The sequence below is a fragment of the Micropterus salmoides genome, unplaced genomic scaffold (assembly GCF_014851395.1).
Source record: "Micropterus salmoides isolate LMB-PRFRI ecotype aquatic unplaced genomic scaffold, ASM1485139v1 Ms_hic_scaffold_7, whole genome shotgun sequence".
NCBI lineage: Eukaryota > Metazoa > Chordata > Actinopteri > Centrarchiformes > Centrarchidae > Micropterus > Micropterus salmoides.
Genome location: NW_024044459.1, coordinates 1,495,402 through 1,511,156, shown reverse-complemented (window position 1 = coordinate 1,511,156; position 15,755 = coordinate 1,495,402). Strand labels below are relative to the sequence as shown.

General features: G+C 40.3%; 1 long non-coding RNA gene across 1 annotated transcript; it reads right to left on the bottom strand.

The window, feature by feature from the left end:
- Positions 1–13,317: 13,317 nt before the first annotated feature.
- LOC119891174 lies at positions 13,318–15,115 on the bottom strand. The gene is made up of 3 exons (XR_005442407.1): positions 15,000–15,115; positions 14,334–14,653; positions 13,318–14,178 (listed from the first exon to the last, which is right to left on the bottom strand). It is a non-coding gene; the product is annotated as an uncharacterized LOC119891174 (long non-coding RNA).
- Between the last annotated feature and the right edge of the window lie 640 nt (positions 15,116–15,755).

Sequence of the window (15,755 nt, the reverse complement as noted above, 5' to 3'; positions counted from 1 at the left end):
CTCTCTCTCTCTCACTTTCTCTCTCTCTCTCTCGCCTCTCTCTCTCTCACTCTCTCTCTCTCTCTCTCGGTGCATGCTGGGAGTGTTTGGGTGCGTGTGAGGGTTCACACGAGGTGAGGGTGAGCGTGTGCTTGTTTCAAACTTTTCTAAATTTTTGTTTCAAGTTTCCTGAGTAAACTTTTTTGTTGTGATAAGAGTATTTTGAGGATTAGTTAGGGAGCGGGATGGCGTCCCTTACGCCACCTGTCTCCATCCGCCATGGAGTCAGGTGTGTGACGGCGAACGGGGTGAATGTGGAGGAAGTGCTACTTGCAGTTGGACAGGAGATCGGCTATGAAAACATTTCATCTGCCTCGCGAATGAATAAAGCGGTGGTTGTGTTTTTAAAAGAAGAGAACCACGTGAATCATCTTATAAGCAGCGGAATAGTGGTAAGTGGAGACTTTGTTACTGTTTTGCCGCTGGTTGCTCCAACTATTAAGGTGACTGTGTCAAACGTGCCGCCTTTCATCCAGAGTAATGAGATAGAACGAGAGCTTTTGCGATATGGTAAGTTAGCTAGCGCAATTAAAACCGTTCCTCTTGGATGTAGAAATGAAGCGCTAAAGCACGTAATGTCGTTTAGAAGACAGGTTTTATGTTCCTGAATGAACAGGCGTTAGACGTGTCTTTTAAAGTTTGGCATGAAGGAAGAGCGTACATGGTTTATGCAAACACTGGGAATATGAAATGTTTTGAGTGTGGAGACGTTGGGCATAAGCGTTTAGCATGCCCACATAAAGCTCAAGCTGATGAGGCCGTTGGTCCTGTGAAAGATCCTGAGAACGTGCAGTCTGTAGAGGAGGAAGAGGATGAGCCTCAGGGAGCTGAGGAAGCTGTAGAGGAAGATGAGCCTCAGGGAGCTGAGGAAGCTGTAGAGGAAGATGAGCCTCAGGGAGCTGAGGAAGCTGTTGAATTAAATGAAGAAAATGACAACCAAACTGAGGAAAGTGGGATTGTGAATAATGAAACAACAGGAATGGTGGGAAACAAAGTAATGAGTGAAGATAGGGAAACTGTTGCAAGTAGTGGAGGAAATGGTGTTGGAAGTGAGAATATTGGTGATGCAGAAATGAGAGATGAAGATGCTCTTTCTGAGTTTTCAGAAATTGGGTCACAAGTGATTGAAGACATGTACCCTTTAGAGGAAATTAATGACTTTCTGGATACAACATTCGGTAAAATTGTAGAAGTAGAAGATTTTTTTCCAGATGTGGACAAATTTATAATATCAGTGTTGTTTCTGCAAAAAACAGTGAGCTATGAAGTTTTGGATAAAAAGAAAAGATTCAGGCTGAAAAAGATGGTAACGAAGTTGAGGAGAAGGAAAGCGAAAGTTTAAAAACAGCTTAGATATGAATAAGTCACAAGTGGTGTTCTTTACTCTCTGCTCTTTTTTTCAGTTTCTGTCTTTTTCTTAATTCTCTATATGGATGTGTGGAGAGTGGGTTCATTAAATATTAATGGGGGTAGGGACAAGAATAAATTAGCAAAGATTTCTGAGTTTTTAAGAATCGAAAAGGTTAATGTTTGTTTTTTACAAGAAACGCATACAGACACTGATAATGAGGTCGAATGGGGGTTGTGGTGGAAAGGAAAATTTGCCTTGAGTCATGACACAAGAAATAGTGCGGGGGTAGCTATTTTATTTTCTAAAAGTGTGAGTATTGTAAAGATAGAAGAAATTGTGAAAGGAAGATTACTTTTAACACAAATTGAGTATAATGGAATAGAGTCTGTATTTGTTAATGTTTATGCTCCTAATAATGGTCCAGAGAGGCTGATATTTTTTATGGAGTTAAGGAAAGTGCTAAAAAAATATGATGATAATGTTTGTCTAATACTTGGAGGTGATTGGAATTGTACAATAGACTTTGTTGTTGATAGGAATGGAGAAGAGCCTCATAGTAAGTCAAGGGATGTATTAAAAAAAGTTATAAATGAATTTCAGTTAACAGATGTATGGAGAACGAGGAATGAAGGAGTAAAGCAGTATACGTGGCTAAGAGTGGTTGATAATAGAATTAGTGGAGCGAGATTGGATAGGTTTTATCTAAAAAAGACATGGAACAACAAGGTGATGAATACTTTTATTAGACCTAATGGTTTTTCAGACCATCATATGGTCATATTAGATGTTAATTTGGAAAAAACATGCAGATCTAATTATTACTGGATTTTTAATATTAAGTTATTACAGGATGTCTCTTTTTGTGAAAAGTTTAAAGTTTTCTGGGATATTTGGAAATTGAAGAAAAATTCTTTTGAAAACCTAAGTCAATGGTGGGATGTGGGCAAGACAAATATAAAAATGTTTTGTCAAAACTATGCTTTCCACTCATCAATTATACTGAAAGCAACAGTGAAAGCTTTACAAAGTGACATTGAGTTCATTGAAAGACAAGCTGTAAATAATAATGAAGCTGTACAGTGTCATGGGTTAAATAAGAAAAGACAAGAGCTAAGCTCTCTTCTACATGAGCAAGCAAAAGGAGCATTGGTGAGATCAAGATACTGTTCTGTAAAAGAAATGGATGCTCCAAGTGCTTTCTTTTTTAACCTGGAAAGGAAACATGTCCAACAAAAGATGATGTGCCATCTTCGTCGTTCGGATGGATCCGTGACATCAGATCCTACAGAAATGAGAAGATTGGCTGGAGACTTTTATAAACTATTATATACAGCTGAGAGTTGTGACATTGACTGCACTAAAGACTTGCTTAAGGACTTACCTCAGCTGGAAGAAGAAAAGAAAAAAGAGCTGGATGATGTAATAACTTTTCATGAGGTTACAGAGGCGATGAGGCAACTATCTAACGGCAGATCGCCGGGGATTGATGGATTACCGGTGGAGTTTTATCAACATTTCTGGGACCTAATAGGACCAGATTTATATGAAGTTATTTTAGAATGCATAAAAAATAATGCACTTCCGATAAGTTGTCGTCGAGCAGTTTTGTCATTGCTTCCAAAGAAAGGAGACCTTGGACTGCTAAAAAACTGGAGACCGGTATCACTGTTGTGTCTGGACTATAAGATTGTTTCGAAGTGTTTAGCAAATAGACTCAAGCACTGTCTGGATTTGTTGATCAAAAATGACCAAACATATTGCATTCCTAAGAGATCTATAATAGATAGTCTTTTTTTAGTGAGAGATATAATTGAATTTAATCAGAAAATTAAGAATGATTTAGGAGTGTTGTCATTGGACCAAGAAAAGGCGTTTGATCGTGTTGATCATGATTATCTTTTTAAAGTGTTAAAGGGTTATGGATTTGGTGATGTTTTTATTTCATATATTAAGTTGTTGTATTCAAATGTTTATGTGATGGTGAAAGTAGGGGGTGGTTTAAGTGCTCCAATACCCGTGACAAGAGGCATCAGGCAAGGCTGTCCAATTTCTGGACAACTATATAGCCTTATTATCGAAACTCTATTATGTAGGTTGAGGAAGAATTTAAATGGAATTCTAATTCCTCATGGCAACGGTCATTCTAAGGTGGTTTTATCAGCCTATGCAGATGATATTACAGTTTTATTAAAGAAAAAGACGATATTGAAATTTTAACAAAAACTATTGAATTGTATGAAAAAGCCTCCTCTGCTAAGGTCAATTGGACAAAAAGTGAAGGTTTTATGATTGGCAATTTGGAAAATTTTCCACAACTTCCAGGAAGGTTGCAATGGAAGAAAGATGGACTAAAGATTTTAGGAGTTTTTTAGGAAATGATCAATTTCAGAAGAAAAACTGGGAGGGTTTGTTAGAGAAGGTGTCTGCCCGATTGTCGAAGTGGCGATGGCTATTACCACAATTGTCATATCGAGGAAGGGTGCTGGTAGTAAACAATCTGGCTGCTTCTATTCTGTGGCACAGGACTATGGTCATGGAGCCACCAGAGGAACTGATCTCCAGTATACAAAGGGAAATAGTGAATTTCTTCTGGGATGGACAACATTGGTTGCGGGCTGCCGTGTTATACCTACCAGTGCAAGAAGGCGGCCAAGGACTAGTGGATGTGAGAAACAGAGTCCGTGGTTTCAGGATACAAGCGGCACAGAAATTTCTGTATGACAAAGATGTGCTTTGGGGAAAGACTGCAAGTGCGATCATGAGGAGAGTTGGTGGCTTTGGACTGGATAAACAACTCTTTTTAATGAAGCTTGAAGAAATGAACTTGTCTGAGCTCACTGTGTTTTACAGGGCTATGTTGCAAACATGGAGAACTGTTATAAGAGCAGAACGGAATATGGACAATCTAGAACTTTGGGCACCAGAGGAACCACTTTTTTTTAATCCATTGATTCAAACTAGAATATTGTCTTCTGTGACTGTACGACAATGTCTATTAAGGAATGGAATTGTTAAGCTGGATCATTTATTGAATGACGAAGGATGGAAACCGATTGATGAACTTCACGAAGCAACAGGATTGAGATCTTCACGTCTGGTGTCAAAACTAAAGGAAGAAATAAACAACGCATTACCAAGTGGGTACAGAAGTTTTATTGCACAAAAAAGACATGAGAATAACCAGGACATGGGGGATAATGTGCAATTTCCAGAACTGGTTATTTCTCCAGCAGTGAAGGAGGATGATGAAGAAGAAGTGGTCAACACCGTTCTATCCTTTGGGAATCCTCAGTTTTGTTCCTTTAAAAGCATGTCAAAGAAGGAAATGTACAACATTACAGTAAAGGCCATTCATCAGGACTCTTTTAGAAAACAGAAGGCTTCGAAGTGGCCAGATTTGTTGAGGCCAGACTTCCTGATAAGAGACAGGTGGAGGGCCCTATATAAGCCTCCTGTAGAGAAGCGCTCCGGCGATCTACAGTGGAGGATTATTTATGGGGCGATAGCAACAGACGGACATGTGGCACACCTGAACACAGCGGTAAAGGGGGAATGTCGATTCTGTGGGGAAAAAGAGGATTTGGAGCATTTGTTTTTAAAGTGTGAGAGATTAAATGGTATTTTTAAATTGCTTGGGAGCTGGTTTAGGAAATTTGATGAGGAGTTTTCGGATAGGGTGTTTATTGGAGGAATCAAATATTCATTTTCAAAAAGGAAAAAAATGTGTCTTTTAAATTACCTAATTGGAACGGCTAAACTGGCAGTGTGGAAAACACGGAAAAATAAAGGTCTAAAATTGGCAACTGTAGATCCTGAAGAGATGTGCAAGCGGCTTGTAGCGGGGAGGCTTAAGATTGAATTTGCGTATTATAGGTTGACAAATAATTTATTTGGGTTTTGTGAGATATGGTGTGTTGATGAAGTGTTATGTAAGTTGCATGAGGATCAGTTTGTTTTGAAGTTTTAAAAAAGGAGTTTTATTATAAGAGTACAAATGGTTTTATGGTGATGGTTACTTTGTTCATAATTTTGAAGTAAAAATGTATAAATAAAGGTATTGTTAAACCTCTCTCTCTCTCTCTCGCACTCTCTCTCTCGCTCTCGCTCTCTCTCGCTCTCGCTCTCTCTCTCTCTTGCTCTCTCTCTCGCTCTCTCTCACTCTCTCTCGCTCTCTCTCTCGCACTCTCTCTCTCTCACTTTCTCTCTCTCTCTCTCTCTCACTTTCTCTCTCTCGCTCTCTCGCTCTCGCTCTCTCTCGCACTCTCTCTCTCTCACTTTCTCTCTCTCTCTCGCACTCTCTCTCTCTCACTTTCTCTCTCTCTCTCTCTCTCACTTTCTCTCTCTCGCTCTCGCTCTCTCTCTCTCTCTCTCATCCAGCCATGGTTCTGCTCGAGGTTTCTGCCTCTTAAAAGGAAGTTTTTCCTTGCCTCTGTCACCTAGTGCTGCTCTTGGTGGGAATTGTTGGGCTTCTGTAAATAACATCATAGAGTACAGTCTAGCCCTGCTCTTTTATGAAAAGCGCTGTGAGATAACTGTTGTTGTGATTTGGCTCTATATAAATAAAATTTAATTGAATTTAAAATCGCCCTTACCAGCAGTTGCAAAGAAGTTGTCCCGATTCTTGGGCGTTCTTTAAGCAGCTGACAGCGCGGTGTCCCTCTTGTCCACAGTTAAAACAGTGGTTACAGTCTGGGTGGCCGTCTGCTATGTACTGTGGACAGCCATATTGTGGGTAGGGTGGACGAGGCAACTGCGTCTGTGTGGTCATCTGTTTGAACGTCTCTACTGTCTGTGTCAATGCTTCAACTTGTGCCCTCAGTCTCTGTATGGCAGTGTCCTCACCTTTGATTCTTGCCTCATTGACGCTGGTTGTTCACCTTGTTCAGCAAGTGTGCTGCGCTTGGGTCACCTTGCGGCTGGAGCTACGGCCAAGTCTGTGCCTTCTCTCGCTTTCCTATGTTGTGGTCTTTATCACCTGTTTTAACAGAGCCTCATCAGAGATGGTGGTTTTGCACACATAAGTTCCTGGAAGAGCTCTGTGCTGCTCTTCTCTCCTAGATGGGACTGGAGGAAGCTTTTTAGTTCTATGACTGTCAAATCTTCCTTGTTAATTAGCATGTCCCCGAAGTTCCCGCCTTTTATGACACGGAGGACCCCTCTGATGATCTCACTCTCAGTATGTTGCTCTCTGAGCCCTTCATCAATCTGCTTACATGTTGCGTTGCAGATGTTTCCTGGCCACCATGTATCTTAAAGTCTTTTTGTTGTAGGAGTGGCAGATCTCTAAGGGCAATCACACTCTCGCCAAAGTGAGTTTGCCATGTGTCCGTGTAAGTGTGCAGTGAGTATCCCTGGTGACTGGCAGGCTGGCCAGGGGAGGGGAGTTGTGTTTTGGTATTTGGATGAGGTGTGTAGCTGGTGTAGGTGTTGGATGTGTGTAGCGCTGTGACACTCATGTTGACATTATATTGACGTAGTCTGTGCTGTATTTCATCCAAACTAATCAGTAAACCCTGTATGTCAGTCACAGTACCATCAGTTACATTACCAGTATCGACATTAGCATTTAGTTGGTCAGATTCATGTGGGTTTTTGTCAGGGACGTGCACAGACATTTTGGTGGGCAGGGGCTCAAGTGGAAAAAAAGGGCTTTTTTTTAAACAAGACAAATATTAACTCAACAACATTTTTACTTTTACTTTTCTACTAAATAATCAGTTCACACAGAGACCACGGTCTTCTTTAGTATTCACTAGGTTTATCACAGGAGCAGAGCAGCAAAGCAAACTATGTTTTCTATGCTACTGGTTTCAAGTATATATTTAGAATAAATGACAGTTTCATTAATAATTTGTTTATTTTTCACAAGGCAAAAAATCGTTTAAATTGTTTTGGTGTTATTGGAATACATAACACACATAAATCTTCACACTAAACTGCGGAATTGGGCTGCCAGCATAATAAATATAAAAAATAAATGTTATTTAAATGTAATTTACTTTTTGTTTAACAAGCAAGATGCCAAATGAGTAAAGATAACATTCAGCTTCACACAGCCAAGCAGACAGAATACTGAATTGCCTGAATACATTAATGTATTGATCTCCACCAGGACCCTGGATCTCGGTCTGATGACCTGGATAACCTCCCGTCCTCACACAGAAGGGTAAGGACTGAGAGTAAATCAGAAAGTAAAAGGCTGCAGGGAAAGCTAACGACTGGGCCTCAAACTCTGATTGTGGGTGACTCTGCTGTAAACGATGTAAGAAGCATATGCAGTAAGAACACCAAAATACCAAAATACTCTACTTTCCGAAGTCAGAACTTGGCAGAAAGAATCCTGCATATCGTGGCTGAACATCCTACTGTGAAAAACATCATACTGCATATCGAGACCAGTGATGTTGTGAAGCAACAGTCTGAAGTGTTGAAAGAGGATTTTAATAATCTGTTGAACACAGTCAGCTCTTTGAATGCTGAGGTGTTTATCAGTGGCCCTATACCGCCAATCCAAAGAGGAGCTGAGAAATTCAGCAGATTGATGGTATTGAACATGTGGCTCTCAACGGCATGTACTGTCCGTTCAGTGCATTTCATCGAAAACTTTTACTTTCTGTGGGACCGCAGACATCTTTTTAAGGCAGATGGACTTCGCCTTAACAAGTCAGGAGTAAAATTGTTCAGCTCAAACCTGTTTTACTTTCTGCGTCACTCATCTGTTCCCTATGCCAAGGACAAGAGACAAGAGGCATCTAAACAAGAAGAAGACATAACACAACACGCCAGAAACCTTGAAGGAGAGCCACCTCAGCCCCCGCCAGAAGAGAGCTCTGATCGCAGGAGACATCTGAGTCAAGAGGAAGAGCCCCCACCTCCCTCACTGAAAACCAACAGTGAGGATTCACCATCTCTACCCCCCCAATCCCCATCTAGGTCTCCAGACACCCTTTCTCCCCCCTCCCCCCTGTTGGACTTCACTGATCACATGGAAGACCTGGTTAGACTCCTATTCTCCCATTTTACTCCCCGCACCTTCCCGCGCTCCACTCCCATTTTCTCCACCCTAAACCCCCCTCACTGTCCACCTCCACCGCTGGTTCTAAGTCCTCCAAGTTTGACACACGTGTCACAAATACAGCGCACAACCCGCCTTCCCGCTCCGCAATGGCGAAAAAGCTCTGTCTGATATGTGCCTAGTCCTGGCTACAAGGAAAATAGCACTCATGACTCTTCCCAGGACAAGCCGGGGCCCAGTGTGCTGGTAGTCTTCTCCATCCCTGTCTTGATTGGTAACAGAAAAAGCATGGTGAATGTGTTAAAAAAACAGGAAGCACTCAACATATCCTGCAAGTTTAGTATTAATTCGTCAGCCGCAGCCTGTCGAAAAAAGTGGGCCAGATAAAGTTTTTAACACACTAAAATTAGCTTTGTTAAACATTAGGTCTTTGGCAGGAAAAACATTTACAAATCAATGATTTTATAATCACTCACAATCTTAATTTCATGTTTTTAACTGAAACTTGGTAACCAAGATAACAGTGCAGCTGTCCTTATCGAGTCTACCCCTCCCAACTTCCGTTTTATGAGTGAAGCTAGAGTGCATATGAGAGGAGGTGGTGTTGCCATTTTGTTTAATGACTCCCTCCAATGCAAAAAGATGTCTTATGGGAATTTTGCTTCTTTTGAATATGTGGCTCTTCAGCTGAATTCCTCTTCTCGAGCTATTTTTCTAAATATCTACAGGCCCCCTAAATACTGTGGAAACTTTTTTGATGACTTTGGTGAACTGCTGTCTATAATCTTTATTGACTTTGACTGTGTAGCTATTGTTGGTGATTTTAACATCCATGTTGACAACCCGCAGGACAGAGGGACTAAAGAACTGTGTTGTGTTCTTGATAATTATGGACCGACTCAACATGTGATAAAGCCCACGCACAATAAGGGGCACACTTTGGACTTGGTCATCTCCAAGGGTCTGGACATTTCCAAGGTTGTGGTGACTGATGTTGCTCTCTCTGATCATTCCTGTGTTTTCTTTGAGAGTGCTATCTGCGTGCACACAAATGCTTTCTCCTCAACACCCGTCCTCTCACGGGTCTCAGTCAATGAGCTTGTAGATAATTTCAGTTCTAAAATTACAAATGTTATTGATGCCATTGCACCAGCCAAGGTGAAGGTGGTCTCTGGTAAGAGAAGATCTCCATGGAGAAATGCCACGCTGGATAGAACTCAAAAAAGAGAGTGTCGAAAAGCTGAACGCAGGTGGCGGAAAACAAATCTCCAGGTCCATTATGACATCTATAAAGACAGACTTCGCATTTATAATTTAGAACTGAGAAATGCAAGGCGGCCCTTCTTCTCTGACATCATCACCAAAAACACTAATAATGCACATGCCCTGTTTTCTACTGTGGACAGGCTAACCAACCCTCCTGTGTCTGTAGACTCTGACCTTCTATCCACCAGGCCCTGCAATGAATCTGCCTCCTTCTTCACAGACAAAATTCAAACAATTAGACAAGCAATCAGTGCCTCCATGTCAGTAACAGGATATGTCTTGTCCCTGTGTCCACTTAAAAACAATTCATATAGCATGAGACAATTTGATTCTATTAACCATAAAATCCTGGAGGACATAATACAACATCTGAAATCCTCCTCATGCTGCCTTGATATTTTGCCAACAGGTTTTTTCAAAATGACATGGCCTCAGATTACTACAAATTGTCAACATGTCTCTTCTCTCAGGTTTTTTCCCCACAGGCCCTGAAAACTGCAGTCATTAAGCCACTATTAAAAAAGAGCAGGCAGGTCACTAATGAGCAATTATAGGCCCATATCATATCTCCCATTTTTAAGTAAAATCATTGAAAAAGCTGTTTTTCAACAGCTTAGTGCTTTCTTGACACTAAATAACTGATTTGATGTCTTCCAGTCAGGTTTTCAACCACACCACAGCACTGAGAAAAGCTCTTGTTAAGGTCTTCAATGACATCCATTTAAACACTGACAGTGGGAGAATTTCAGTCTTTGGATCTCAGTGCTGCATTCGACATGGTCGACCACAACATATTACTAGACAGACTTGAAAACTGGGTTGGACTTTCGGGCACAGTACTAAACTGGTTTGAATCCTACTTAAAGGACAGTGACTACTTTGTGTCTATAGGTAATCAAACATCTGAGCTAACAAAAATGACATGTGGAGTTCCCCAAGGCTCCATTCTGGGTCTTCTTTTGTTTAACATTTACATGCTTCCACTGGCTCAGATTATGAAAAACAAAAAAATATGTTACCATAATTATGCAGATGACACACAGATTTACATAACCATTTCACCAGGGGACTATGATCCCATATAGGCGCTGAGTAACTGTATTGAGCAGGTCAACGATTGGATGTGCCAGAATTTTCTTCAATTAAACAAAGATAAAACTGAAGTTATTGTTTTTGGAGCCAGGGAGGAACGACTGAAAGTCAGTGCTCGACTTCAATCTGTAATGTTAAGAACCACAAATCAAGCCAGAAATCTTGGTGTAGTCATAGACTCAGACCTGAATTTGAGGAGCCACATTAAGACAATTACAAAGTCAGCATATTATCACCTGAAGAATATATCAAGGATTAAAGGACTTATGTCTCAGCAAGACCTGGAAAAGCTTATCCATGCATTTATCTTCAGTCGACTTGACTACTGTACAGTTCCTTACAGGGCTCCCTAAGAAATCCATCAGACAGCTGCAGCTGATTCAGAACGCTGCTGCTCGAGTCCTCACTAAGACCAAAAAGGTGGATCACATCACTCCAGTTCTGAGGTCTTTACTTTGGCTTCCTGTATGTCAAAGAATTGATTTCAAATCCCGCTGTTGTTTATAAAGCACTAAATGGTTTAGGGCCAAAATACATTTCTGATCTTCTGCTTTGTTCTTCTGAACCATCCAGACCTCTCAGGTCGTCTGGGGCAGGTCTGCTTTCTGTCCCCAGAAACTAAACAAGGAGAAGCAGCGTTCAGTTATTATGCTCCGTATATCTGGAACAAACTCCCAGATAACTGCAGGTCTGCTGAAACAGTCAGCTCTTTTAAATTAAGACTCAAGACTTTTCTTTTTACCATTGCTTTTAATTAAATATTTAAGATTTTAAGATTGATAACTTACACTGCACTGTAACTTTTACTGTCCTGTCTTCTTTTTCTTTATTTTTAGCTTTTTACCATTGCTTTTAATTAAATATTTACACAGTGAGAAATGAGTAGGTAATTGAGTGAAAAGACTGTGGGAATGAGATTGAACAGAGTGAAGGAAGTGGTCTTAAATCTCGTGGCCGAGTGATTTGCAGGAACCTCTGTCGACCTGTAAACGCGCAGGTGGGTCTAGAGTATAACTGGATCAAAGTGGCCTGCGGACAGACATGTCCTGGTTTCTCTACAGTGTCCGACAGTTTTTGGAGTTTCAGTGGACCCAAAGATTGCTATGGACCGGAGTACAGACTAGCTAGAGAGAGTAGATTAAGTGTACTTCTCTGTTTATTCTCTTTTCAGATTAATTGTAACTCAATTATTTGCTCAACCCCTCCGCCTATTTTTATTTTCCATTTAACTCTTTTAACCCTGATTGTAACACTGTAACTTTTATTATATTTTATGTTGCTTTTAAACTTTTTTATATTTCCCTGTTGCTTTTATGTTTTATGTAAAGCACAGTGGCGGTTCTAGACCAATTTTATTGAGGGGTCCAGGCTGGGGCCAGTTGTTTTGTCAGAGGGGCACATTCATCCGGGACAAAAGAGGCAAAGTTCTTTCAAAATGTCCTTTTTAGTATATAATGTAATATTTTCGTTACAGTTACTTATAGTTATTTGTTTGAGTAACAGGATCTTTTCAGTAATTTAGTTACAGTTTTATTAAATGATAATAAAAAAAAATATTCCTGTTAACTTTAACTCAAGTTACAGTAAAGGCTAAATGCAACACTTCTTTGCAAGGCTTAATGAACAATATAAGCTCATTCTCTGGATCCCAGTTTGTATTTTTCCTTTCTAGAATCTCCATTACAGCAACAGTATTCTTCGGTTTTTGTGATTTTTGAAGTCTTTGCCCTCCTAGACTCAATACTTAGCACACCCAAATTACTCAATCTTTCATCAGTTATGGTGGACCTGAGATAAGTTTTCACCAGGTTCAGCGTAGAAAAGCTCTGCAAAATAGCAGTTGCAATCCCAGTAAGTAATGCTTCTTGTGAGCAGAGTCTGAAGAGCTCCAAAAACACATCTTTATATGGCTCAATGAGCAGTACCAGCTATACTGTAGTAGAGGGTCTCTGAATCCCACTCTGTATTTTCCTCTTTAAAATAGAACTGACCTGATGTAGTTCATGGCCAAAGTCATCAAGATTTGAATATTATAATCGAGCAAATGAAAACAGAGCTGTCTCTTTCAAAAATGCATCACTTTTGGGGTTTAGAGCTTGGATGCAATTCATTATGTCACAGTTTGTCTTTGAAAACCGTCTGTTAAGCTCATCAAACCTGTCTTTATCTGGTTCTGACTCTCTCTGACCAACAGTAGTCAGTACACTGTGTTTACTGAGTTTAGTGCTTAGCTTTTTTTTTGCAGCTTGCTGTGTTGAAGTATCACATTGCTCAGAAATGTTCATCACTTCATCCCACAAGTTATCAAAAAATGACTCCTGCCTGAAGTCATTTAATGTCTGGACTAAAGCTTCAACTAAATCCACAGCTTTTGACAAATCAAGTGATGAAGACTGTAGCATATCAGAGAATTTTTGTTTCTCCAAACCCTTTGCGGAGTGTAACAAGATGCACAATGAATTCAAGATCTATTTGTGCTAGCAGACCTCGAGCCTCAATAGATCTTTAACTATGCCGCTCTAGGGCTATCTCTTGCAGTACTCGCTTGAGGGCAGGCAGTCTAACACATGTAGTTTTATTATATAGTTTTTCTTGTATTCTAGTTTGTGTCTTTCCAAAATGTGGATTATTTTTTCAGTAAGCCCTTCTGCATCTAGCTTCTCAGCAGATTCAAAATGAAGAAAACTCTCCTTGATAGCTCCATTAAAATAGTACGTGAGTACTAATGAAATCTGTTATTGTTTTTTTACATCTTTTGTTTCATCTGCCATGATGCTGAAGACTTCACTGTTTTTCACTTCTTGTGTAATTTCAGTTCGAACCATTTCTGCCAGACAATTAAGAACCTCATTCTGAATGATTTTGCTTGTGTACTTTGCATTAGACAACCTTTTCTTAACAACTTTGTCATGGTTTGCAACAGTCTCTAGAATTGCCATGAAGTTCCCTTTATTATCAGAGTCTGCAGACTCATTGTGTCCTCTTTAAGCAATGTTTTGTCTTGCTGTCAGTAGGAGCACTTCTCCTATTGCTTTTATATATTCTCGATATTTCTTTAACCAGTTTGTTATGTTCCTTATTTAGGACATTTGCCAAAGTTGCATTAGTTGTCGCCGCTCTCTGATAGTCCCTCCATGTGATCATTGCTTGTTTGTGCCGCTCAGACTTTGCATGGATAGCAACCCCCCCTCTCTGTAGGTTGCCTTCTTCCAGTTTTTGAATCCAGAGGGTGAGTCAAATACTGTTTCTGCACTTATCGGCGGAGAATATGCAGAGTCCGATAGTTTTGAATATTCAAGCCATGGGTGAATATTCCAGGCTACTTTGAAGCTCCTCCGCCTGTCCCCCATCAAGGTTCTTGGAAACAGTTTCAAGTTTGGCTGCATTGGTGGGTCTTCTTTACATTTGTTAATATCTGTGAAGACAATCCAAAAACAAAAATGCTTTATAAATATTTATATAAAAATGCACATACTTTAGCAATCATGAAACATCAATAGGGTATCTAAATTAAAAGATCAATGCCATGAGGAAGAAAAAGCATTCAAATAAGTGTTTAACATCACATACCTGGTGGTACAGAGCTTGTGGGTGCATACGATGTATCCTCTGTCTGTGTCTCACACTCTGCTTGTATGTCACCCTCAGCCTCACTTTCTGGCTCCTCAGTGGTCTCTCCTTCCTGCTCTGTGCCCTCACTTTGAAAACGAGTCTCTCCACCTAACATGTCCTCTGGCTTTCTCTGTGTGGCACTCTCCACATGCTGCTGTTTCTCTGTAGCTCTCTCAACACCTGGCCCACCTGGCTCTGCCTCGTTGTCTGCCTCATCATTGTGGACTTAATGTATAGGACATAATGTCCCGTTTTCTCTTCATTTTGATGATAACTAACTATAGAAAAAAAAACAGTGGAGAGAAATGAAACCCAGAACAGCGATTATATTAACGTTACTGTTGCTGGTTTGCTTAACGTTATATTCATTTGTGTTATGAGAGCCTTTGAGCTTACACTTCACAACTATATATTCACGGCAAAACCGATTAAAATGTATAGCATCAACGCATGCTTGAACCATTCATGGAGAGATATTTTCTTGCAAACACTAACGTTAACATTATCGTAAAGCTTAAGTAATGTTACAACAAGTAAGTTAACATTATTAACACAAGCAAACGGTTAGCATTATCTGTGTACACTACCTTGTAACAATTACACGAATAAAATAGCTTTGCTCACCGTCAATTCTTCGTGGTAGTCTCGTAACGATAGTCTTCCTTGCTTGCTTCTGAGCAGAGCTGATGGGGTTGTTTGTTGCCTGCTTTCTTTCGTGCTTTTTAGTTGTGCATTCCATATACGTTGAAGCACACAGCCGAGCATCCAGACAGTGCCGGTGTAACATCCAAAAGGATCCGACTAGTTGAGACACATTTGTTCCACCTTTCACATCAGCGTCATATTGTTGCACGGAAGATATATTACTATGATTATTGTAGACCTTTCGTTCAGAGGGGGGGCCACATGGGGGTCCAGGATCTGTGTTACAGGGGCACTGGCCCCTGTTGCCCCCCCCCCAAAACCGCCACAGGTAAAGCACTTTGAAGCATCGGAACTGCAAAGTCTCATCTTCCAACCTGATAGCCTATTTAGATTTTTTCCCAATAAATATATTTGTTTGACAGGGAATAAAAATGGAATAAATATACTGTATATTCATCTATTTAAAAAACACACAAAAAAACAAGCATCCCAGAAAAAAGGGCTCTTTCTCTTGAGGAAGAAAAAGGGCAGGTGCTGAAGCCCCTTTTGATGTCTATGTTTGCACCTGCCTGGTTTTCGTTACCAGTATCAGGTGACCTAACAGGTCCTGTGCCCTCATCACAGTTTGCAATAACCGCATCAACTGTATCTCCCCAAAATAGTAATGTTCTCATACCATCATCTTCTTGCTCTAAGAGTGACTGGCTATTCATGTAGGCAGAAATGAACTCAACA